Source organism: Erithacus rubecula (genome assembly GCF_903797595.1).
Source record: "Erithacus rubecula genome assembly, chromosome: 9".
Classification (NCBI taxonomy): Eukaryota; Metazoa; Chordata; class Aves; order Passeriformes; family Muscicapidae; genus Erithacus; species Erithacus rubecula.
Genome location: NC_136660.1, coordinates 1,683,222 through 1,707,851, shown reverse-complemented (window position 1 = coordinate 1,707,851; position 24,630 = coordinate 1,683,222). Strand labels below are relative to the sequence as shown.

The 24,630-nt window shown below is 45.8% G+C and overlaps 1 protein-coding gene across 2 annotated transcripts in view; it reads left to right on the top strand.

Moving 5' to 3' along the window:
* PRKG1 (protein kinase cGMP-dependent 1) overlaps positions 1-24,630 on the top strand; it is a 338,166-nt gene that overhangs the window by 288,545 nt on the left and 24,991 nt on the right. The window lies entirely within an intron of this gene.

The window sequence follows — 24,630 nt, the reverse complement described above, 5'->3', positions numbered from 1 at the left end:
GGATGACCAAGGCCAGCTTGGGCAGGACTGGTATAGTGGGAGGTGGAAAGGGTTGGAACAAGATGGGCTTTGAGGTCCATTCCAACCCAAACCATTCCAGGACTATAAATGCCTACAAAATTAGTGACACTGTTTTGTTTTTTTTTTAATCCTTTCAATGCTGGAGCACATCCCTGGAGTCACAGAGCTCAGGGTGTGGTGAGGAGTATGTTAGGCAGAAGTTACAGACTTGGAATACATTTCCATGTATCCATCTGTCCTCCAGGCCTGAAGGGTCTGAACTATTTATTGAGTTTATTCTTATTTTAGAGGCACTTTCCTGCTTTTTGTCAGCTTGGGGTTGGCAGTTCCCTTTAATGTCCATCCTTTGTGTTCCCTGTCTTAAATCAGCAATTGCAGACGTGTCATCTGTGAGACCAATATTTTAATTGTAGGCTATAATTTTAATTATAGGATTATGCAAACTAAAATATGAATTACAATATTCTACTCCTCGAATGTATTCAAATGACTTAATGAATTAATTAACTAATGAATACTAGACTTGCCTCCTAAAAGGGGAAGGAGAGAGGCAGATTTGCTTCACGCTCTGAGGAGATGTGAGTCCAGAAAAGCAGCACTCGTGTCCCAGTGCCAGACCCAGCCACGCTGGCATTTAGGGCATGAAGGAGATGCCCAAATAATCAGTTGTAGGTTGCTTCCAGATGGAGCCACTCCAGCAGCTTCCATAAATCCAGGAGGTGGTTTCTGCTGCAGGTGGTGATGCCAAGTGGGGCGAGGTTCAGTGACCCCCTGTCCTGGTTTGAAGGACAGGTGTCTGCCAATAAAGGCAGGAGCTTCTCTTTGAAGAATGTAAACCCCCTCAGGCCAAATTATTATTATAATTTTGAAATTAAGGGGCTCTCAGGCAAAGATATGAGAATTAGGAATAACAGTTCTTTACTAGGAAAATTGAAATAGAAAGACAGTATTACAAAGAAGAATCTCAAAACACTGACAGAGTCAGAATCCAAGCTGGCACCCTGTCAGTCAGTCAGGGTGTTGGCAGCAGTCCCATTCAATGGTGGCTGCATCCTCCTGCAGTGGCAGATGTGGTTCAGCTGGAGCAGTGCTCCTGGAGAAGGTGCAGTTTTCCTCTGAAGGTTCAGAGATGATGTGGAAAGGTCTGGCTTTCCTCTGGAATCCAGTGGAAAGATGGATAACTTGCTGTCCAAAATCTCATATTTTATCTGGGTAGGAAAGGCTTGGCTCCTCCCCTGGCTGGAGCATCTCCCAGTGGGATGATGTAATTTTATCAGTCATGCAGTGGGACTCAATGTCCCAGCAGCAGATGATATCTCCTGGAGGGAGGATGGGCTGTGGGAAAGATAAAGATGATTGCCCCAGCTGGTTTAAAGATGACCCATTAGCAGATAATATGTGCCAGGAGATCAGGGGCACTGCCCCACCCACTTCAACAGATGGTGACAGAATCCACATTGCTGGCCACTTCCTGTATTGCAACCCAAGACACCCCCTTTGTTCCAGGCACACCAGTCCTTCCTGCTGGGATCTTCCCAGCCTGGTATTTATCCTGTGCAATTATTGAATGCTCATGCTCTCCAGGGCTGGAGGGGTTCTTCTCTAGGTGATGCCACCTTTCCACACCACTGAGGTGTCCCACAGCCCCTGGCTGTGCTCAGCCAAGCACAGCCCCCAGAGCACTGTCCCAGTGTTCCCATCACATTCCCAGCTGGCTCCCAGTGCCAATGTCCTGTGGCAGCAGGGCTTGGGATTGATACCCAGCTGAAACTGGACTCTGGTGCCTTCATGCTGCTGCTCCAGGCTCTCTGCAGGTAGAGGTTGTTCTGACTGCACTTTCCTCTTGGGTTCTTTCCCATTCCAGCTGTGTTGCAGCCCTGGGGGAATGTCTGGATACTCACAGCCAAAACTGGCTGCTTTTCCCAGGGCTCGAGGGGACAGGGACCTTTATTTATTGTAGGATGCCTTTCTGTGTCCTTGCAGCTCCTGTCCCAGAGCCCTTCATCTTTCTGGAGCTGTGTTTTAATGAAGAGCTTCATTAACAGCTGGACTCAAAGATCTGAGAGCTCTTTTCCAACCTAAATTATTCTATCCAAACTTTTTGTTTTAGTCCCCTTTCTCAGTCCCTGTGATGTCCTTTTTTCACCTTACACCCCCTCTCTCACTCTATTTATTAATTAAAAAGCATCCCAGGAATTAATTAACTTATTTTTGCTGCAGAGGGTGGTTATGAATATTTTTCCATTTTATATACCTATGGAAATGAAACAGTATAAAAATACAAAGATACCTAAGAAAAAGAAAGGAAAATAAATAAAGGGTAAGAGGAGAGAGAGGAGAGGGAAGATCCCACCCCCCCATGGAAATGAGACTTGGTTGTTGCAACTTTGATATCTGTGGGTCAAAGTGATGGTCACAGTGTTGATCCACTGAGGATGAGGAAACATCTCCATAAACATATTGAGGCTGGATTAGCCCTTCATCTCTGTAAAAAGGAGCAGAAACCAGTTTATCTTCATGGAAACTCCTGTTTTGTGTGATGGAAAAGCTTGGGAAAGCTTTACCTGCAGATGCTGCCTCTGCAGGGCTCTGTCCAACCTGCTGGGCTGGACATCCAGCCAGCCCTGGGGTTGTGTGGCTAAAACAACCTGGACATTAGGGAAGGATGGTTTTATTCTGTTTAGAAATACAGCTGAGATAAACCAAGAAAGATTTTACCCCTGCCAGAAGGGAAGTGGGCAGAGTTAGGGTTTCAAAATGGGAGCTGCCAGTTAGAGAGGATGATTTAGTGAGGGTCTGACTTGATGCCAGGCTGGAAAACTTTGGCTGAAATAATCCACCAGAGCATTGAATGTCATTTTTCCTGCAAGAGACAGTATTTGCTGGCTTTGCAGCATCAGAGAGCTGTGCCCAGGGGCTCCATCCCCCTCTGTGTGCCTTGTTCCCTGAATTAGGGACCATCTGGGAAGCAGTTTTTGCCTTGGCTATCCATGGTGCCAGACTCGGAAGAATCCCACGGGATGTGCAAAAAGCTGGCAAAAAGCTCCTCAGGGCTATAAAAAGCAGAGGTTGCAGTAATTTCTTTTAAGCTGTGTAAATAATTAAAACACTTCTCCTCCCTGGTGAGGGCTGTGTGGAAACACTGACTGATCATTGATACCTGGTCAGTTTGTTTGAGCTGGAACATTTGCTGTTCAGAAAAACTGAGATTTTAAGTGGCATTATTTGGCTCTAATATGGAATAACTTATTCTCTTCTTGCTGGAGAGTTTTGCTTTTCCCAGCATTCAGCCTTAAAGAATTTGTCATTCCATCCTGAAGCCACCTACCTCTACCAGATTTTCCTGATTGCTGTAGTAAATAGGAGTGGAATTAGAAAACATCTCAGAAATAATTTGAAAATGTGAGAGCCCAGCAAGACCACGCAGGGTGATGTCCTTAAGTGAAGGTAAATGCTAAATGTGACTTTGTTGTTTGAGGGGGAGTTGCTGTTTATTTGCAGACTTGAATTATTCACACAGAGTTCATACCAGGCAGACTTGGTGGCTGCTTCCCTCTGGAGAAAGAGCACTGGGAATGCTCTGTCACCCACCAGGGATACACAAAATGACCTTTGAAAGCCAGGTTGTTCTATTTAGGTAATAATGACTGCTCTTCCCTTGTTCAGCTGACCTTTGGATGTGATAATGGGCTGGGGTAGATGTCACATGGATGGTGTGGAAAAGTCAGGGCCTCTGAAGTGGACTGCTATTCCAGCAGCTGGCTGCATTTGTTCATGGAATTGAGGCTCTTCTCTTTGTTCTATGGAATTAAAGCTGTCCTGAGGAAGCAGAACTGCAGCAGAAATCATCCCTTGGAAAACAAATTCCAGAGAGAGCAGAAATGCAGTGCCACCACGTGTGTGGCCATTCCAGCTGCACATGGTGGGAGCACCTGATGGTCTGGGGCTTGGAAATGTCAACCATTCCTGTGGCATGGATGGAAATCTTTCTCTCATGAGCTGCTGGGAATACTCTGCTAATCCCAGTGCTTGGAGCTCCATACAGCACTGGCTTGGTGCTGTAACCAGAAACCTTGGCCAACTTTGGGGGGGAGTTAAGCCTAAGGCAGTGTTCAAACATTTCTATGCACCCCTGGTGGTGTAAATTGGTTGTCCAGCACATTTTGGAGGATTTATCCAAACAGCTTTCAAGGATTACACCACTGGAAGTTGGGCTGTTTCTGTCCCACTGTTATCGGCTGACTTAAATAACTTGAACAAAATGTCATACAAATTAAATGGAGTGATTCTGCTGCTACAGGGAGCCACTGATTTTGGAGCTGCTGGGAACAGGTGTGGGGGCATGTCCCAGAACTGCAGCTCCCTGCTAGTCCAGTTCTGCTTGGCTGTGCCTCAGCAGCTCTTACAAGCTCAAACCTCACTTTTATACCCAATAATTTGTAAGGGAAAGGAAAGAAGGAGATGTAGAGCCAGTGAGAGATGAAGGGCAGGTATGTTGCTGGTGCTGGCACACAGGGAAGGTTTGGCAGGAGAAGGTTTCCTTCAGAGGGAAGCACCAGGGCAGGAGGTGGGACAGCTTTGTCTCCCTGCTTGCAAATTGTCTCAGCAGGGCTGGCAAAGGTGTTGTCAGATAAAGAAGTTTCTTCCCAAAAAGCTTCCCATACTAGGATTTGTGGGAGTAGCTCCAAGGTTTGCAAGTGCTGGTTGTTTTAACTGCAGGGACATGGGAAGGAGTAGAGGGTGGAGGTTCCTGTTTCAAAATGAATGAATATTCATTGTTCTCCCTGCAAACATCAGTGAGTGTGGTACTCCAAAACTGCCCAGCAAATTCAGCTGACCCCAGGACAGAAGTTGTGTCACACTGAAAGATGAAATTCAATCACCCAACTGTGAAATGGAAGAATTTAATCCCATTTTAAGTGAAAAACCCAGTGCAGCCTTAACTCCAAAGCTGCTGCTGGTGCCTCCATCTCATCCACAGCTGAGACACCAAAACAAACCCTTTTGTTCCTCCCTGTAGAAAACAATCACTTTACTTCAAATTGCTTTCCATACATAGCTTCCAGTCTAAATGTAGTCCCCATTGCACTCAGGATTTCTATCCTCATCTCATAACTTACCTTATCCTCATCTTATCTTACCATCACTACCATCTCATCCCAAGGAAGCACCTGGGGAACCCTTTCCATGCATAAAGGGCTCCAGGAGAGCTGGAGAGGGATTGGGGACAAGGGAGGGAGGGGTAGGACACAGGGAATGGCTCCCACTGCCAGAGGGCAGGGATGGATGGGATATTGGGAAGGAATTGTTCCTGGGAGGGTGGGCAGGCCCTGGCACAGGGTGCCCAGAGCAGCTGTGGCTGCCCCTGGATCCCTGGCAGTGCCCAAGGCCAGGCTGGATGGGGCTTGGAGCAGCCTGGGATAGTGGAAGGTGTCCTTGCCCATGGCAGGGGAGGCACTGGATGATCCTTAACATTTCTTTCTATTCCAAACCATTCTGGGGTTCTAGGGAAGGATTCTAGGACGGGTCTCTGCCTTCTCTGCTCCCAGCTGTGGGACCCACAGGATGTGATGCCTCCCTCTTTGGGATCACCAGGAGGGTGCCAGCCTCCCATTCCAGTAATATATATCATTACAATGAGTAATGGAGGTTTATTTAAAAAAAAAAATAAAATCCTGGTGCTTCCAATATTATTTATGGATCCTGAGAAACTGCCACCATGTGATATTATTGTTTTTCCCATGTTTGTAGCACTTGGAATACTGAAGTGGTTGAGGTTGGAAGGGACCTTAAAGCCCATCCAGTTTCATGGACAGGGACACCTTCCACTAATCCCAGGTTGCTCCAAGTCCATCCAGCTTCTCCTTGCACCAGATTTAGGGCATCCCAAACCCCACACTGGTGCTCTGCTCCACTTACCTTGGTTTGCCCTCAGCTGCATTTGCTCCATTTTCTCAGTGCCTCACTGAACACTTTGTGAAATGATTCGAGAAGTGCTGAGCTCTAAATCTTTAAACAATCTGAAAAAAAAAGTAAAAAAACCAAAAAAAACCCTGTTCTTATGATTTAGCTGATGCCACAGCTTCTGCAGAGGTGTAACAAGATGAAACATCAGAAATATAGATAAGATGATGTTGTGAATATATGTGATAGCTCAGTGCCTGTAAACCTTGACAGAGGAGATGAAAGCCTGATCTGGCCCATTATGTTGGACATTAATGTAAAACTACCTGGAGGTTTTTAATGGAGCTTTTATTATTAAATTTCTGATGAGATTTAAAAGCCCCTCATTCATGGCTGTATTTAAAATTATTTTTGTGATGTCAGTGAGGTGTTTCTGGCTCTGTCTGCTCAGCAAAGCAGCACAGGGAGATGTGTTTCAACCCTGTTTTTGCTATCTCTTGGTTTCCTGTCATTTTCCTGTACAATTGTTGGGTTGCTCTGTACAAAACATCAAATAACATCATTTATTGATCACAGAGCAAGGGTTAGAGTGATGCCATGAGCTCCAAAGTGTGCAGTTGGAGTCTGCTCAGCTGTTGATGATCTGTGTTAACTGTGCCACACCTCCCCCAGCCCCTTCAGAAATGCAGGTCCTGGTGCTGATCTTAGTCTTGGATTAATCTCAGACCTGGGTAATTTCCATCCCAAGATGCTTCCCCAGCAAGGTGCATTCCTCACACATGGATCATTATTCCTGCAGCCCTTTGGAGGCTGCTCCTGTGCAGGAGTGATCTCATTCCTCTGGGAGGGCACATAGAATTCCCATAGCTCAGGGCTCTTTGAGGAGCCTGAGATGGGAGCAGGGCTGGCAGCAAGCCAGCCCAGGGCTGGGACTCTTGGAGCATGCAGAGAAATTGCCAGGGAGTCCCTGCAGATGCTTGGCACAAATTAAAAAGCTGCCACTTGGCTGCTTTGAAACATCAGCTGTGCCCTTAAATTCCCCCACTTCCAGCTTCCCAGACATTTCCTACACTCAGGGAGTGAGTGCCTGGAGTTCAGCTTTGAAAGCTGTTTTACCAACCCCACTGCACCAAATCAGCTGTTTTAATAATGATGCAGGAGCTGAGTTGTCATATTTTGCATCTGGGTCAGATGCAGACATGAAAATATTTAAGAGTTGAGCAAGTGCTTATTGAGGACATGACCTCCTGCTTGGAAAAACAGGATCCAGGAGAAAAAGCTGCTCCAAGGCTTTTGCTCCCTGCTGCTCACATGTGCCCTTGCTAAGTATTGAAGCTGACATTTAAGGCAAAAAGGATTTGCTCTAATATTTTATGATTGCAAAGGGTAAAGTCCTGCAGGAGTGAGCCTTGCACTGGTCACAGACCACACACTCAGCACTTCCCAAAGTCCCCTGAAAATTAAATATCATCCACTGCTTTTCTTGCAACCTGCTAAAACTCTGGTCATTTGAACTTCCTTTTACTGAGCTTGGGAAATGCAGCAGCAAGATGAAGAATACTCCCTTCTGTTTCTATTTGTGTTTCAACCTCTTCATTGTTTTTCAGGCAGGCAGGTTTTTATCAGTGCCTCCTTATCCAGGACAGCTCCTTGGAAATGGAAAAACCACTCAGACTTCTCAGGAGAGACAGGGGAGGTGTATAGGCTGGGAACAAGAAGTGCTGTACCTTCCCTTTCCTGGTGGGTTGGTGATGGTTTCAGGTGGGAGTCACTGGACTCAGGTGTCCTTTTCTGTGAATCTGTTTGCATGGCTTCAAGCATTTCGCAACTTTGTTTTAAAGACGGCTGGGGGAAGAAATTCAAATATTTGTTTGACCTGCAGCATCTCCTGTGCCATTTAACAGAGGAGCTGAGCGTAAGAAAGCTGAGCTTGAGGGGTGCCAGGGGCTACATTGCTCAAAAACTCAACAGGAGCTGCTCCAGTGAATTCCCCTTTTGAGGCAGTGAGTGTTGGATGGCACAGCCTGGTTTGGAAATGAAAATGATAGCAAACACCTCAGCTATTTGACAGTTTTCCTAATTTTCCCCAAGTTTCAGTGGATGGCATTGCTTAGGAAAAGAACATTTCTAGTAGAGGGCATCACTCCTTCTGCTGCAGGGGCTCAGGAGAGGCTGATCTGTGTCACCCCTTTAGAGAAGGCACAACAGGGGTACCCAAAGATAAACACTCCTGGAATATTTATAAATGGCATTGGAAGTGTCTCTAGAGAAAAAAAAAAATTCAATCATATTTTATTATGGCCTTCTAAAAACTCTCCAGGACTTGGAATAATTTATAGTCCCGATAGTATCTCTCTCCCATCTCCAGTGTTCTTGTTGGGAAAAATCCTACTGTCATGTTGGAATCAAATTGATAATTTCAAAGAGATAATTTTCAATCAACTTGATAATTTTCCTGAAGTTCTCCATCTTTAAAAAACCCTTTTCACTGTTAAAAAATAAAATTATCCAGGGCCACTCTCAGGACATACCCAAAAGCATCCAGCTCACTCTTTCCTCAGAAACCCATTTTTACAGTGCTTTATACAGAGAACCTCAATCTTTGCCAATATCCATTTAAAATTATGAACTCCACCTGAGAAGGTCCTAAATTAGTGCTCATTGCTCCATTCCCACGTTGCAGAGCTCCAGTGTTGAGCATGAGCATCCAGAGTGACTTGGGTGATTTGGGGGAGTCAGGATCAGACTTGTGAATGAGGAGCTGGGGTTTTGCTGCCTCCAAAACTAATAATCCAGAATAATCTGAATAATCCAGAAAGCAGCTCAGTTTCCAGAAAAGAGATTGACCCTTTCCAGTGACTCTGGGCATTATCATTTGTGTGCCATCTCTTTATTTGATAAGCTGCAGCCTTATCTGGCTCTGCTGTTAGAAAAGCCCAGTGCCCATTAGTGATATTTATTTGTCTAATAAAACACAACATTACCAGCTTGGACCTGTTCATTTGTATTTTACACTTCTGCTCTTTACTCTCAGTTTCTATGGGAACCTGGGCTGTTACAGCAGTGGGGAATAAAGAGATGAGGAGAAGTCTTGGAAAACACAACTCCATTTCTCTGCTGAATTGCCAGGCACAAACACTCAGCTTAGAGCCAAATAAACTGGGAAGGGAACAGTCAAGGCAGGAGAGTTGATAATCATCGAGTCCCTCCTTGCTGAAACATTTCAGTTTTGCTTTTCTACTTGGAAAATCCAGGTGTGATGCTGAAAAGCTGGGATTGAGGAAGAGACAACAGGTTGTGGTGCTTGGCTTTTATGGCTATTTTAGTGCAGAGTGCTCCAGTGCAACCAAAATTTCATCAAACTCCTCTCTTTTTGGTGCAATTAATTACAGCTGATGAGGTGGAAATGTGATTCATGTGCAATTCTGTACATGAGAAACACACTCCAGGTCACTGATTCCAGGGGATTCTTCAGGATCTGCTGCTTCTCTCAGTGGTTAATGCAGATGAGCTGAAATAAGGAGCAGGAAATAATTAGGAAAATCCCCTTAAGGACATTCCTTGCAGCACCAGGACGTGAATTCTGGACAAGATGCTGGACTGAGGCTTGGGCTCCATGATCTGACAAGTCATTTCCAACGTGAATGATTCTGTGTTTGCATTTCAACCTGACTGAGAAGGATGTGGGTGCAATGCTCTGAATACAGAGTGCCAACAAGACAAAGATGAATTTTACATCTTCCAAGAGCTCTGTGTTTAAAATCCAGCAGGTTTGCTGAGGATATAAATAACAAAAAGGCTTTTGAAAGAGTTGGCCCAGAGCAGCTGTGGCTGCCCCTGGATCCCTGGCAGTGTCCAAGGCCAGGCTGGATGGGGCTGGAGCAGCCTGGGATAGTGGAAGGTGTCCTGCCCATGGCAGGGGTGGCACTGGATGGGCTTTAAAGTCCTCCAAACCATTCTATGATCCTGGGATTTCAACAGAGTCACTTGCTCAACACCAGCAGATGTTAGAGGATGTTAGAGGAGAACAGCCTTTTCTCACAGCCCTTGCACTGAAATTGGCTCATCCTCCCATCCCTGAGCCCTGGCAGCTTTGGAAATACCACAGCTGCTGTCAAAAGGCCTCACAGAGAAAGCCTCAAAACTCTTACTGCTAAAAAATAAACAGTGAACCACTTATTTTGTGCCTTAATAAGCTAAAACATTGGCACCTACTTAAAAAGCCAATTTTAATTTAGTCCTGAGGGATCCAGACATTCCTAATCCCCATGTATGGCTTACAAAGAGCTCTGCCCCTCCTGCCTTGCCTGCTGTTAATCAGGCTGAGGTGCCTGACAGGAAAATCTCACAGAATTATGTTTATTTGGCACAGAGCTGAGTTCAGGCCTTCCCTGATTCATTTTCAGTCAAAGGGAAGCTCATTTGAAACCTTCATTGCTAATTCCAGGAAAGGAAGAAGGCATTAAGGCTCTCCTGGGAGTTTCAAGTGACAGCAGAGCCATTAGCAGAGGGGAAGTGCAGGAAGATGATCTTTATCAGAAACCACATGTTTGCCTGTCTAGCTCAACCCCAGGAATCACTGTTTACCCCTTGGTTAGGGATTGTTCTATTACATAAAAAAAATAATATTTCTGGGTCTCTCATCCTCTCAGTGAGCAGCAGGTAGAGTTTGGGTAAAAGAGGAGTAAAACCTACTTGTAAAGGCAGAGATGATCCCCTCTGAAAATAGAAATGGGCTTTTGGAAAGGTTTTGTATAGACTGACCACTGGAGAAGTGAAGGCCTTTATAAAAAGTCTCCATCTTTCTTGGGGAATTCCTTCAGGCCCTGGAAAGGCATAATTAGAGCTTCTCCTCTCCAGGTGAACAATCCCAGCTCTCCCAGCCTTTCCTCCCAGCAGAGCTGCTCCATCCCTCTGATCATCCTGGAGCCTCCCCTGGACTCATCCCAGAGCTCAAATCCTGGCTGTGATCTGGGTTTTGTCTGGAATGCTCACACAAAGGGATCATCCCCTTTCTGCTGGAAAAGCACAAGGAGGGTGGGTTTAGTGTGCAATGTTCTGCTCCTTCTTGTAACACCTTTCCAGGAGCTCCTGCAAACCTCCAGAGGCTGCCAGAGTATTCCAGGGAATATCACCACATACTTGCTCTGCTTCTTCACATGCTTTCTGTTCTCCTGAGGAGAAAAACAGGCCCTTGACCTCATCCCAGACATCCCACAGGTGATCTGTCCCAGGGTAAATCTCCAGTGTATCTTTGTTTTCCACATGTGGAAATAGATCTAAATACAGGCAGTGAATTAACAAGAATTCATTTTAAAAAAAAAACAAACCAAAAAAACCAGGTCTGACACCATGTTCTGGAAACAGCTGGCAGAGGAGGAGCCTGAGTGGGAAGAACTTCACCTGCAGAATTATTTCCCCTGTAAGGAGCTGGGTCTTTATAGCATAGAATGAGGCTGTAAAAGTAAGGTACTTAAATGTAGAGAGGGGTTCCTAAAACAGGGTGTGTTCAGCATTATCCCAGATATTAAACATTCAGATAGTCCAAAATCCCTGGATTTTAGTGAATTGATGTCTCCCTTTACTAAATATGTCTTGAAAATGCTGAATTGTGGGCAATTTTCAGCTTGCTCAGCCATGACTCCTGTGGTTGGTGCTGTAGTTTGTATAGAGCCAGACTGTTTTCCTGCTGCTTTCCTGGTGATCCCTGACATTCCATCCTTCTTTAGCCCATCAGCATGGAGCTGATGCTTTCCTGGGGTTGTCTTGAGGGGAATTGCCATCCCAGAGCCTATTTTTGGCATTGGAAGTTTGGGTTATTTTTTTCTATCTCTGTTTGATTTCATCTTTATTGGAAAAGCACTGTGGTGCTTCTGCCAGGCTCTTCCCAAGGTCCTTCTTCAGCTTGTTCACTCTGTGTCTTTTCTGCTGCTCTGAATGTTCACAGAAACCTCCTGGAAACCTTTACCCATCTGAGTTTTGAATCCATCAAGCAGCAGCAGCCCCAGACTCAGGGTCTCAGGTGGTGGCCTCCTGCTCTCCAGAGCAGATATTTCTTCATGATAAGACATCTTTTGTCTCCTGGCAGCTTCATGTCTTTAATAGCATTTGTTGGGGAGAATTCTGAGAGAGCTTTTGGTAACCACATAAACTCTGTCAAGCAGATCAACCTTAAGTGAGACCACTTCAGGAACCTCCATATATCCCATTGTGGGACACAGTAAATCAATTTTATTCTACTCTTGATGAGAGTTTTCACTTATAAAGATACAGACAATGGAAGCTCTGCAATACTCACAGAATCCAGGATCCCTGAGGCTGGAAAATCCCTCCCAGCCCATGGAGCCCAAGCTGTGCCCAGTGCCCACCTTGTCCCCAGCCCAGAGCACTGAGTGCCACCTCCAGCCCTTCCTTGGACACCTCCAGGGATGGGCACTCCAAACCTCCCTGGGCAGCCCCTGCCAAGGCCTGAGCACCCTTTCCATGCAGAAATTCCTCCCAATGTCCAAGCTGAGCCTCCCCTGGCACAGCTTGAGGCCGTTTCCCCTTGTCCTGTCCCTGTTCCCTGGCAGCACAGCCCGACCCCCCCTGGCTGTCCCCTCCTGGCAGGGAGTTGTGCAGAGCCACAAGGTCCCCCCTGAGCCTCCTTTGCTCCAGGCTGAGCCCCTTTCCCAGCTCCCTCAGCCTCTCCTGGGGCTGAAGCTGTTTAAGGGTGTGTGGCAATGGGCTGAAGGGTTGTCCCTGGAAACGTGGGATGTTCCTGCCCTCCAGTGGAAGTATGGGAAAGTGCTGGATAAGGGATGGGAACCTTCGAGGGGATGCTAAGAAACCCTCAGGAAGCTCCTTGCTTTTGATCCTCTGAGCTGTCCCTGGTGTTGTGTACCAGAGCTCTTAGTCCCCTCTGTGTTCTCACCCCAGACCTTCTGCTGTGCCTGTATCCCATTTTCCAGAGCTGGGGCAAAATTCCAGAGTTAGGAATGTGGCTTGGAGTGGTTTTGGGGGAGCACTCATCCGTGCAAGATCAACTCCTGAGATGGCACAAGCCCTTCTCCAAACCAAGCTGAGTGCATAGGAGGTGTTTTAGGAAATACTGTGCTCCATCAGAAAAGCAGAAATAATGTCAGACTGCTGGAATAGGCAGGATTTGGTGCCTGGATTCCCCAAATGAGCCAGTTGCATCCCTTTCCCAGCCAAGGAGTTACCTGAAGTAAAAAACCCTGGGATTTTTTTGGTTCCTTGCTTTTTTAATCCCTTCATGATTAGCACTGAGTAATATTCCAGTGTTGTCAGAGCACTTGGGAGTTTCTCCTTCAGTGAATTTCGATGCAGCAGCAGCAAAGCAGCGAGAGCTCTGTTTCTGCCTGGCTGCCATGTGTTAAATAAATAAATGCCTGATAAGAACTTCCTTTTATCTGGTCAAGACAAGCTGTAAGATTGAACAGCTCCTGTCTCACCATGTCAGACACAAACAGATTCCAGGACAGGCTGGGAAACACAGCTTTGGGCTTTAATGCTCTTAGAAACTACAAGGAGGGGTCTGGAGTTTCCCAGTTAATCCCAGTTCTGTGAAGTTCTGTTGGAGGTGCCTCAGTGCATCCAGATGGGTCCTGTCTCTGCCTGTGCCCTCCAGCAGGTGTCTAGAGCTGGGAGAAGGGCAAAGAGGTGATTATTGATTTATTAATTGGCAGCCTCTAGTCTCCAGTGATTTGGGACTCAGGCACTTCCTGCTGTTGATAGATTTGAGCATTCCTTGGTGGGTTTCTCTTCCCTGAATTTGCACAGCTGCTTTCCATGGCACATCCTGACCTTTTCAACTTTGATCATCTCCTGCCAGAGTTGTCTTTTCCCCTAGCACAGAATCCAGTCCAGATCTGTGCTCCTCACCATCCCTTTCCAGTACCTTTTCCAACCTTTCTCCTTAGCTTTTGAGGTGAGAGCAGTAAAGGTGGATGAATGACCTGCTTATGTAGGATTTTTTCCCTCCACTTCATTCCTATAAGTTTTCAAGTGTAGGTATTACCATGTCCCTCAGTGTCTTAATTCCTTGCTCAGTTTTTCACCTTGGGCTTTTATTTGCTGATTTTGGTAATTTCATATCTTTAACCAATGCTGTCATTTTACTTCTACTTGTTTTTCCAAGGAGAAATCTTTCCCTAAAGATATTCAACAGGAAGGATTTGAGCACTGCTGGCCACCCTCCATTAGGAAAACAAGCTATGCATGTCCCATTTTGAACTTTTTTTGTTTTAATCAATGCACAGACCCTTCTTCTTATATCCTTTCTCTAAGAAAACCTTGTCAGATGCTGTTAGGAAATCCAAGCCAACTGTATCCAGCAGATCTCTCCTCCCCATGTGCCTGGGGACTCCTTCAAAGAGCTCCAGTAGGCTTGGGAAGAGCCTTGGCTCTTCCCCAAAGAACTCCCATTTATCCACGTGTCAAGTGCTTCTGTTAGGACAGATGTTGGCTTCAGGGGACCAAAGGGCTCTGGATCCCATCAAAAAGCCACTTCCATCCTGGAGGTCACACAGAAGTGCTGGGGGAGGCCCATCTGGTGCCTTGGCTGACTTGGGTTCTCTCCTGACACTTCAATGGGGTTCCCCTGGAGCTTCCCTGGGAAGGAAGATGTGCTGGGAGGGTCTCCCCACGTCGAGCCCAGGGGTAAAAAGTGCACTGAGCTTCTCTCACATGGCTTTGTTCTCCTCAGTGGGCTCTTTCCAGAGGGTCTCTGTAGGGTCTCTACAGCCCAGGGTCAGGCTCGTGCTGCTGCTGTGGTCAGGAAGGGTTTTTATTTGGTTTGAAGCCTTTTGAAGTTGTTATTTGCCTTTTTTTATTCTGTCTTACGGTGTTTTTTCCTTTCAACTGGACATGATTTGGTTCTTTTTTCTTTTCTCTTTCGTGATTTGTTTGAAATGACTTCATATTTGAAGGGTGCTCTTGCTTTTAATATCCTGGCTCCTGCTGCCCCTCAGCCACTCCAAATTCCTGCTGGCCTCTCCTAGATCCACACTGGGTGTGTTTGCTGTGTCCAGATCCCCATGTGCCACTGCTGAGATTTAATTATCATCAGCTCTTTTAGCTGCTCTTCTAATTCCCTTTTGTGACTTTTTAAGTGGTGCTTTTATATGAAACCTCTCTCCAGCAGTATTAGATCATAGCACATGGTGTTTTTTCTCTTACAAGGAGGTTCTTCCAAGGATAGACTTTGAATTGGGCCTGGCTTATCTTTTTTTATCTTTCCTGAGATTGGGCTGCCCAGTCTCTGGAAGTGTCCAAGGCCAGGTTGGACAGGGCTTGGAGCAAGTGGAAGTTGTCTCTGCCCATTGCATGATGATTTTAAGGTCCCTTACATCCCAAAACAGATCACAGCCACCCTTGCTCATCCTTTGGGTGGCCAGAAATCTCATCCTAATACTCTTCTTCCTTGTTAACACTGAAATTTCCATCTACAGTTGATCTTGGTCATTTGTTTTGTTAACCTGATTTAGCACAATAAATTGCTCTCTTTTTTCTTTGGTGTAGCCTGCCTGTCTCCAGCATCTTCTGGGGGTGTAATTCTGTAATCCCAGAGATGGTCCTGCCATTCCCCTGTGCCAAAATAACCTTCCTGAGAGCTGAGACCTCCTAATTCTCCTGTTCTTCTCCCTTAGACCTTTCTTGGACGTTCATGCACAGGTGTTTTGGTTCTCCTGCTTCTCCAGATTTTCTCCTAAAGGACCTTGCATTTTTCTGCCTTTTCCTGACTTTTGCCAGGTAAAGGTTATTTGTGTGGAGGTGTTTAACTCTCCCTACCTCTGCAGAGTCCATCCCATGTGCAACCAAAAGGACCTGCATGGCCCAGGCCATTGATTTTGCTTTCCAAAGCAATGCTCCCACAAAAAAGCAAAATCTCAGCAGGTAGCTCAAATTGGAAGTGGGTTGGGAGCAGGGAGGTCCCAGGATAGGGTTGGTTATGTGGAACCTGGGTTCAGTGAGCTCTTCCCACATTTCCATCTGTCTGCCAGAGTGAACAAGGGGAGCACCAAACCCCTCTTTGTGTGCACACACACTTGCTTTGTGAGGGAAAATCTGCTTCCTGCCTGCTCCCACTTTTCCAGTAGGATTTTCTGTGATATTCCCCTCATTCCTGCCTTCCTCTTACATGTCACCTCTTTTTTCCCAAGGAGAAAGAAGACATAATTCACCCACCTACTACAGAAGTGTGTCCTTGGGATCCTGGGGACACCCTCACTTCCATCCCAAATTAATCTGTGATCCCATGAAACGCCCCTCAACAGCCCTTGCAGGAGCACAAGTTCTCTCAAGGTAGAGCTCTGCCTTTTAGCAGCTGCCAAGATGGAATCCCTCTTGCAAGGGATTTTCTCCCAGAGGGTTTGGACCATTGGAAAAAAGAACTGAGGGCAAAACACTGACAGAGTTGTCTGAAACCCCTGGGACTTGAACAAATGCACAGTAAGTGGTGAACACAGCCAGTTGGACCAATAAATGTGCCTGACATCATTAATTTATTGATCTGTTCCCCACACTCCTTAAAAAATTTAAAAGGAGAAAGTTGCAACCAAGTCCTTTTAACAGGAGCATCTCTGTTGCCATGGTGACCTTTCCTGGTCCAGCAGGTCCTGCCTGGACACTGGAGGCAGAAGGGCTCCTTGGATTTTCCATGCTCAGCTGAACCACTTTGGGGGTGCTGAGATCTAATTAGCACTTTGCAATTAGCTGGGGAGATCTTTGAGATCATGTTTGGCTTTCCAAGGGTGGAACTGAGGCTCTTTCCCAGTGAATCCCAACAACTTTCCCTAAAATACTTTTGGTGTTATTCAATGATACCTTAGCATCCAGTTTGGTAGCTGGGATTTATTGCCCTTGCAGAGTTCATGTGGAATTTTAATGCAAAATTCTTGTTTTCCTGAGTATCCACAGCAGCCTGAGTTCCTCTTGGTGTTTTCCAAAGGGAAAAAAATCCCCAAGGATTTTTTTCAGAGGTAATGCCTCTGAATTCAGTCAGAAAAGTGAAAGGAAAAACAATTGATGCCTTCTTTTCCAAAGAGATTTTATTGTCTATAGATCCAAACTGTTGAATCCAAAGCTAATGAGGAAAAAAGAGGGAATTCAGAGAATTGTCTCCTTTCTGACCGAAATACTGCTTTTTTCCCCCCTTCTAAATTATTCAAGGACATTAAAGATCACTGTGGGAGGTTTATTTCCCACTGTCTTTGTGTCATTCCTTTAGAAGCTGGGGGGTGAGTGCTCCCACAGAAATTGTTTCCTGCTGAAACTGGGGTTTAAACCAAACTTTGCTCTAGGAATCCATGATTTGAATATTAATTTATTTGGCTGTTGATAAATAACATTTTACTGCTCTTCCATTTTATATCAAATATTCTGTTCATTGGAATGAAATTAGGTTGTTGAGGTGCCATGAGAGGTCTTCTGCTTTTCCTTAGGATTTTGTTCACTGGACCAGGATAGAATATGATATCAGGCCTCCAGCTAAGATCATCCAGAGTTAAAACAATGAAACCAGGAAAAAGGGAGGGAAAAGAGAAGGAACAACCCCCATCCTTAAGCAATATCCTTTAATACTGCACAGAACAGGAAACTCCACCAGAGGAAGGAATACTCCACATCCTCCCCCCGCCCCTTTTAATTAAAATGGATTAAAATGTGGGGGGTTTAATCAACCTATTCTGTAGGGTGTCTTGTTTGAACTATTTCAGGACATTTTGGCATGAGGAGTGGTACAATGTTGTTTTACCCAGAGCTGAATCCAGCACTTCCCAGAGAAGGAGGTGGGGAGAGTCCTGTTGGAAGCATGGAGCTGTTTCCTCAGGAGCTCAGGAGGAACATGTGCATCTGGAAGACAATTACACATTTCCATGGTGACCTTCCTGTGACTTCCAGAGAAAATTAGGGACTGTGTTCCCTAAAACCCCTCCTTGTGCTCTCCTGAGAGCACTTGGGCTCTGATCTCTATAGTTCCCACCAGTTGGCATTTTCTATCCTGGTTTTTTTTGGCTCTTTCACCAAAGTTGGGGCTTCTTCTGGCCCATCAGCATCTTGTGGGTGTGTAATGGACAGTTCCACAATGTGGGTGCTGGAATTGGGGAGCAGAGGGTTGGGATTTTGGGAGCTCAGACTCCTGTCGTGAGCTTTAAGGGGAGTGATGCACTTCTCTGTTTTACAAGAGGACAGGATCCTGCATGAATATCTGGGGGGGAAAAACAGTGAAATTTGCATTTGAAGGGGTTTTCACTCAGATGAGGTCCCACTGTGGGGTGAGAGACACTGAGCCCAGCAGCACAAGGTGTTTCATGAGGTATCACCAAGCTCTTGGCACATCTAGGGCTTCAACAAAACTCACTTCAGAAAATCCAGACTTTTCAAAGAGCCTGGATGAGGAGAAGCACTTCCTGAGCTGCTTTGGCTGCATTTCAGTGTGTTCATTTACAGTTCTGGGTGAGATTTGTGCAACATCCAAGCCTTCAAAGCCCCATAATTCCAGCAAATCTCTGTTTAACTACTGAACCAACCTGGGATGAGTTCAATATTGTGTTTGTGGTGCTGAGCTCTCACTGAAAAGGGATTTGCTTTTGAAAAAGGGGAAGGGACAAATGAACCTGTGAGTTTCTTAACCCTGTATTTTTAACTTCAGATCTCCTTCCAGGGAAAGATGGAGATGCTATGGCTTTAATATCTGGTTTAGCTGCCACTCAAAGCTCTGTTTCTCTAAGAAAACCTGCAGCAAGGGAGATATTTTCTCCTGATGTGAAAGGCTGTGAGTTCAGGTGCTGGGGCATCCCAGAGAAGTTCTCAGCCCTGAAAATATGAACTTGAAAAGAAATCCAGCCTTTTTTTCCCATGCAATGGTCCCTGCAGCTGTGGCTTCAAACCTAGCAGCACCACCAGCACACAGCCTTTGAAAATCCCAAGGAAAAAGCTCTTGGTTTGGATTTTTGAAGGTGTCAGATGTGGAAGGCAATGAGAAGAGCAGCTGAATCAAGAGTTAAAGCCACCTCAAAAGGATGAGCTGGAAGAAGGACATCTGACCTAAGGAATACCTGGCTTATCATTCCCATTTGTGTGGCCTGGATCCATCCACAGATCCATCCTTCCACTCTTTTGGTGTGGTTTGCAATTAAAAAAAAAAAAAAAAAGAAAGAGAGAGAATAGAAGATGAGTTTGATGTTCTCCTTCTTGGTGTTCCTTGGGGGAGGGCAGCAAATCCTCCTCTGGATGTAAATCCTTTCTGAGCAGCCAGGATCAGTGAGTAGCACTGTAGCATCCATCCCTCCCTGGACTGGACTGGTGTTAGGGTAGCTAATCCCAGGCAGGAATTATTGATGGAGATATCCTGGAAGAATTGTGGGATTTGACTTTGTGAGTGAGCTCATAAATGGCACTAATGTGACAGAGCTGGGAATGAACTCAGCTGTTCTGTAATGTTTGTGATGGATAGGAAAACAGGCAAAGAGCTGGGCTTTTCCTTGGAATGCCATCTTTCCCTGAAAGGATCTTTGGGAACTTCCCAGGTGCATTTGTGCATCATGAGGGAGATGGACATGTGGTACACAGAGGAAGGAGCACAGAGGCCTTTCCCATATTTCAGGACATGCTTATTCCCTGCAGTACTGCCTGCTCTGCCCAGGGGTATTTTGGGGCTAACACCCCCGTCCAGCTAATCCATGGAGACCTGTGAGTGCTCACATCCTGCAGAAGTCTGGAGAGCAGGTTTGGCCTTCCCCAGCAAGGGTTGGCTTCATGCCCTGCTTATATTTTCCTGCTGCAAACATTTGTCAAAGAACATCCCCCAGAAGTCCTGACCCAATGGATTGATATCTGCAGGCAGTGTTGGATAAGAAGGGTTTGTACCTGGAGTGGGACTCCTGAGAGGATGAGTGGCAGCACACCACAAAGAAATAGGGATTTGCTCTCAGTGCCTCCCAGGAATTTGCTTTCAGGTGTTCCCAGGCTCTGGATCCTGCTGGTTGTGGCTGTCCCTGCTCCCCTCTTGTCCCCTGCCTGAGCCCCCTCAAACAGGGCACAGCTGAAGCTCAGCATCTCATGTGGACACAACATGAGGTGCTTTTGTTTTCACTTTCACTTATTCCTAGATTTCCCATTGCCCCAAATCCCTGGGAAAGATGTGATCCTGAACTTTTCAGAGCCATTGGAGCCAGCAGGGAAGGGAAGCTGTGGCAGCCCTGCCACCATTTGCTGCATCTGCTTCTCCTTACAACACTTTTAAGGGTGAAGCCTGCTGGTGATAGGAATGCCAGCCATGTCTCTGCCACTTCCCATTATTCACCTTCACACAGCACAAACCCAATTTAAGGAGCTTTGCACTATTTCAGGCAGGTAGGGTCCCATGGAGAGACCAGACCCAGGTGGGTCATTTCATCCCTGCAAAAATAAGGACAATCAGATGGAGAGTAAGAACAGTCACAGATTTGGGGGAGTTTTTCTTTCTTTTACACAGTTTTTTTTTTTTTTTTTTTTTTTTTTTTTTTAAGTGGTCCATCAGCTGAAGCAGCATTTAATAAGAAATAAATTGGGGCTGCCCTGTCTTGGAAGTGTTCAAGAAAGCATTGGGAGCAACCTGGTCTAGTGGAAGGTGGTTGAAACAACATGATCATGAAAGTCCTTTCCAAGCCAAACTATTCCATGATTCTCTGACCCCTTTAGAATCTCTCTGTATCTTAAAACCATGAGGAGAAGGTTTTTAGTGGGCACAGAAATAAGGTTTAGTTTTGGGATGTATTTCCCTCCTCACCCCAACTGTGGATCTCAGGCTCATTTCACCTGTGTCTCCTTGCAGGCTAGCTCTAATCATCACCATCCAGGTGCTGCAGCTCCAATTTCCCCAGGTTTTTTGCTCAGATTTCATAATTTCCATCTTCAGAAATGCATTTCCTCAGTGACCAGGCTGACCAAAAAACCAATGGAAGGCTGCTTGTTGAAGAAAGCTGGTGTCTGTCAGTGGGGAAGGCTCCCAAATTCTGGGTTTATCCCCCCAAACTTTGGCATTTGCTCAGATCAGGGTGGTTGGTTCCCATTTGGTTGCAGTTCCTGGCTGGCTGGCAGCCTGCAGGTGGAGAGGAGCCAAGTTTTCTCTGGAGATGACAGTTTGCTAACAGATGTCTGATGTTTCCCAACATGGTTAGGATGGAAATCAGGAGCTACTTCAGGAGAGCTGAGCAGTTGGGTAATTGCAAACCTTTGCTCCTCACATGTTCTTGTTTTCTCAGCTGCCTGACACAACAGTAACATAATTATTTCATTATTTTTGTTGTTGTTCATAGTTTCAGGAGGCAAAGCTTGAAATGCCTCTCAGAGCAATCATCATCCTAGGAGGGAGTGGCTCCTTTAAATGTTGGGAAATCTGCAGCAGTGTGAGGAGTTACAGGATTTCCTCTCCCCTTGGGCACAGCATTGGCCAGATATTTGGGCTGCAGCTCCTGCACTGCCATTTCAAAAGTTTGGGCTATTGGAAGATGGAATTTCCTCCTGAGCCCCCTGATTACTCTGGTTTTGCCTGGTGCCTGTCCCTGCCCAAGAGGAGGGAACAAGTATTTATACCTGCTCAGGAACAGGTATTTTATTTGGAGGCAGGGAAAGGAGCTCCCAAGCCCCAGCTCTTGCAGAGGAAGTTTCAGGAGATTTCTGCCACTCAGATTCACAGGAAATCTTGGAGAAGAGCTTGGAGGCTCTGCAGGATGCTCCTGCTTAACTCAGACCTGAACATCTCCTGTGCTGCTCTCTGAGGTCCCACCCTGTTGTCAGCTTCAGGACTGGGCTGTGAGCCCTGCCAAGGTTGGGCTGGTGTCAGTAGGTGACAAAAACCTGCTTCAATAAGCAAAAAGTCCCATCAGGAGCACTCTGGGAGTTGATTCCTGGTGTCCCACCAGCTCCTGTGAAAAGCTCAGCCTTCATTTTAAAAGCTCTTTATTAAAGAACAGATTGTTCATTGCTTTTGGATTACACATTCCCTGTATCTTTTCTTTTTGTGCACTTCCAGCTAAGATTTTCCAATAATTTTGACCTGGGATGAGCAGCACAATTACCAAAATATCCAGGGAAAGGCTCTTTCTTAATTACAGCTATTTCAACAAGCCCAGAAATCCCAGTGCAGGAAGTTCAGGTCTCATGTCTGCACTGCTCCAGAGTGGCTCTGAATGAGCCTGTGATTCTACTTGTGCCTCCAAGGTGTTTTCCCAGCCCTCCTCTCATCAATTAATTCAGGAATTTGAACTCTTCCAGAGGTCAGAAAAGCATTTGATTATTTGGAAAGTCTCCAAGCACTGACATAAGGCTGGGATTTAAAATAAAATTGCCGTTCTAATTAAAGAGGAATGGCATGAGGTTGTGGCATCTCCAAAGTGGAGAAAAGCACCTCTTTCAGCACAGGTGGATTTGTCCCACAAGGAGATGAGTTATTCCCACCTTATCCTGCACAAGTGGGCTCCAGCTGTCCCTACTCTCACCCCGCCTCTGTTCTATGGAACTGCTTCCCTGAACAGATTGCCCACAGAGCCTCTGGGCTCTCCTCCCTGGGGCTGTTCAGAGCTGTGTGCACACAGTGCTGTGCCCTGGGCTCTGGGATGGCCCTGCTGGAGCAGGGAGGTGCCACCAGATATTGTCCTTCCCAGCCTGAGCCATCCTGTGAATATCCCAGACATTCCTGACTGCTGCAGATTCTCTGTCCTGATCCAGAATGGAACATTTTCCTACAGAAAAATATTAATATGTCAACATCTGAATTCCTTAGCACTGCCCTCCCAGTGCCTTGAAAGGGCCTCTTTACTTTGGGAGGTGATAAAATCAAACATCACAGATGTTTTTTATCATTGTTCTGCTGAGTGAGGAGCTCATGCTGCAGAACCTTGGGAGCTTCTGTTCAGGGAGCAGCATGCTCAGCTTCAGGAATTTGGATAGAATTCTAAACTTCATGATGAGGATCATACCCTTGGTTTCTGATTTAGCTTGGGAATATTTGTATGTTCATCTTTTTATTGAAGATATTTGTCCTCCAGCTTAGCAGGTTTGGAATGCATAACAACTTTAATTTATAGGGATTTGGTGTTTAAGTGGGCTTGGACTTTTGTAGCTGGGAATAAAACAAAATTCCAGTGGGGCTGTTGTTAGTAGACATGAGAAGGGCTTATTTGCTTGATTTTACCTGTGTTTTAGTTTCACTCCATATTTTTGGTATTTCTTTTGGGATTTGGAGGCTTGTTGCTCTGTATTTAGAAAAAAATGCAACCAATTTGTCTCATCTGCTTTGCTGCACTTGTATGTACTCACTGCATCCAGGGAGTGTGGCAGAGGGAATGAGCCAAGGGATTTCCAGAATCAATCCCAAGAATGCAGCAAGTATTTTTCTAAGCAAAATAATAGGATTTTTACATGTTCCAGTGCAACCCAGAAGATTTCAGCTTCCCTATCCAGGAAGGTGTCCCTGCCCATGGCAGGAAGGTTGAAATCAGATGGTCTTGAAGGTCCATTTCAACCCAAACCATTGTGTGACCCTGGCCCTGAAATTTTACCTCTGTTTGTGTTTTGGAAGGAAATTTTCCATGCTGGGATTTAATCTTCCTGCCAGTGAGAAACCATTAAAGGTATTTCACTGCTCTGTAAATTCATCATGGAAAAGAGAGGTGCTTCTGCTCTGTCACCCCTGAAATGATAGCTCTGCTGTGCTTTGAAAGGGGACATTGAAATCCTTTTTTAGTGCTGGCTCAGCATTCACCTCGTGATGAGCACGAAGGGATCAATGAGCAGCTGTGGCACACAAGGTTATCCCAAGTTCACAGTGCACTCTGTGCTGATTGGCTTCCAAAGTTGGATGCATCAGGAGCAAGGTCACCAGTAGGATCTGGTGACAGCATAAAAAATAAAGCAGAGCTGAAGTCATTTGTTGACAGCACCCCCTGGGAGAGAATTGTCCTTTATTGCCTCAGATTTGGGGCTTCATGGTGTGACCTTTCACACTGTTGGACTCCTGTTTGTAGGTTTCCCTTTTCACTTGGAACATGATAGAATTTTGCTCTCTGTCCCCTATTGGAAATGAGGTTTTAGATAGAGCAGAGGAGGTGCTTCGAAGGGAATCTGTCAGTAAATCAGTTCATGCTGCTAATGAAATAATCAGGGTGGGAATGGGAGTGGGATGGTGGCTCATCTTCCCACTGCTGTTACCCTGCACGAGAAAAGCCTCCAGTAATTATGCCTTACTGTTAATTGCAAGCTATTCCAGCTAAAATGAAGCCCTGCACCCTCCAGGCCTCCCTCCACAATCCAGCCAACTCTTTTCCCTTGAAGCCAAAGGTCGGACACCCCAGGGACTCTCCAGCAGCTGAATGTCACATTTTATGGAGGGGGTGGATCCTGCTCATCCATTTCCCCTCCAAGCCTTTCTAAAAATACCCCAAACTTTATCAAGGAGCTATTTTGGAGGAATTATGGTCATGGATAGGCATGGGAAGCTGATTCTGAGAGGCTTGCATGGGTTGGAGTTGCTTGTTCCTTACTCAGGGGCTTGATGTTGTGGGATAAACAGAGAGCACGGGATTTTGGGAGACCTCCTGCCTTGGGATGGCTGCTCTGAGTGGGTTTATAGGAGAACAAGTGAAGATATCCTTATAGGAATGTTGATCTGTGACTGAAGTCATTCGTTTCAGGCATTTGCAGCTTATCAGATCTGATTTCATA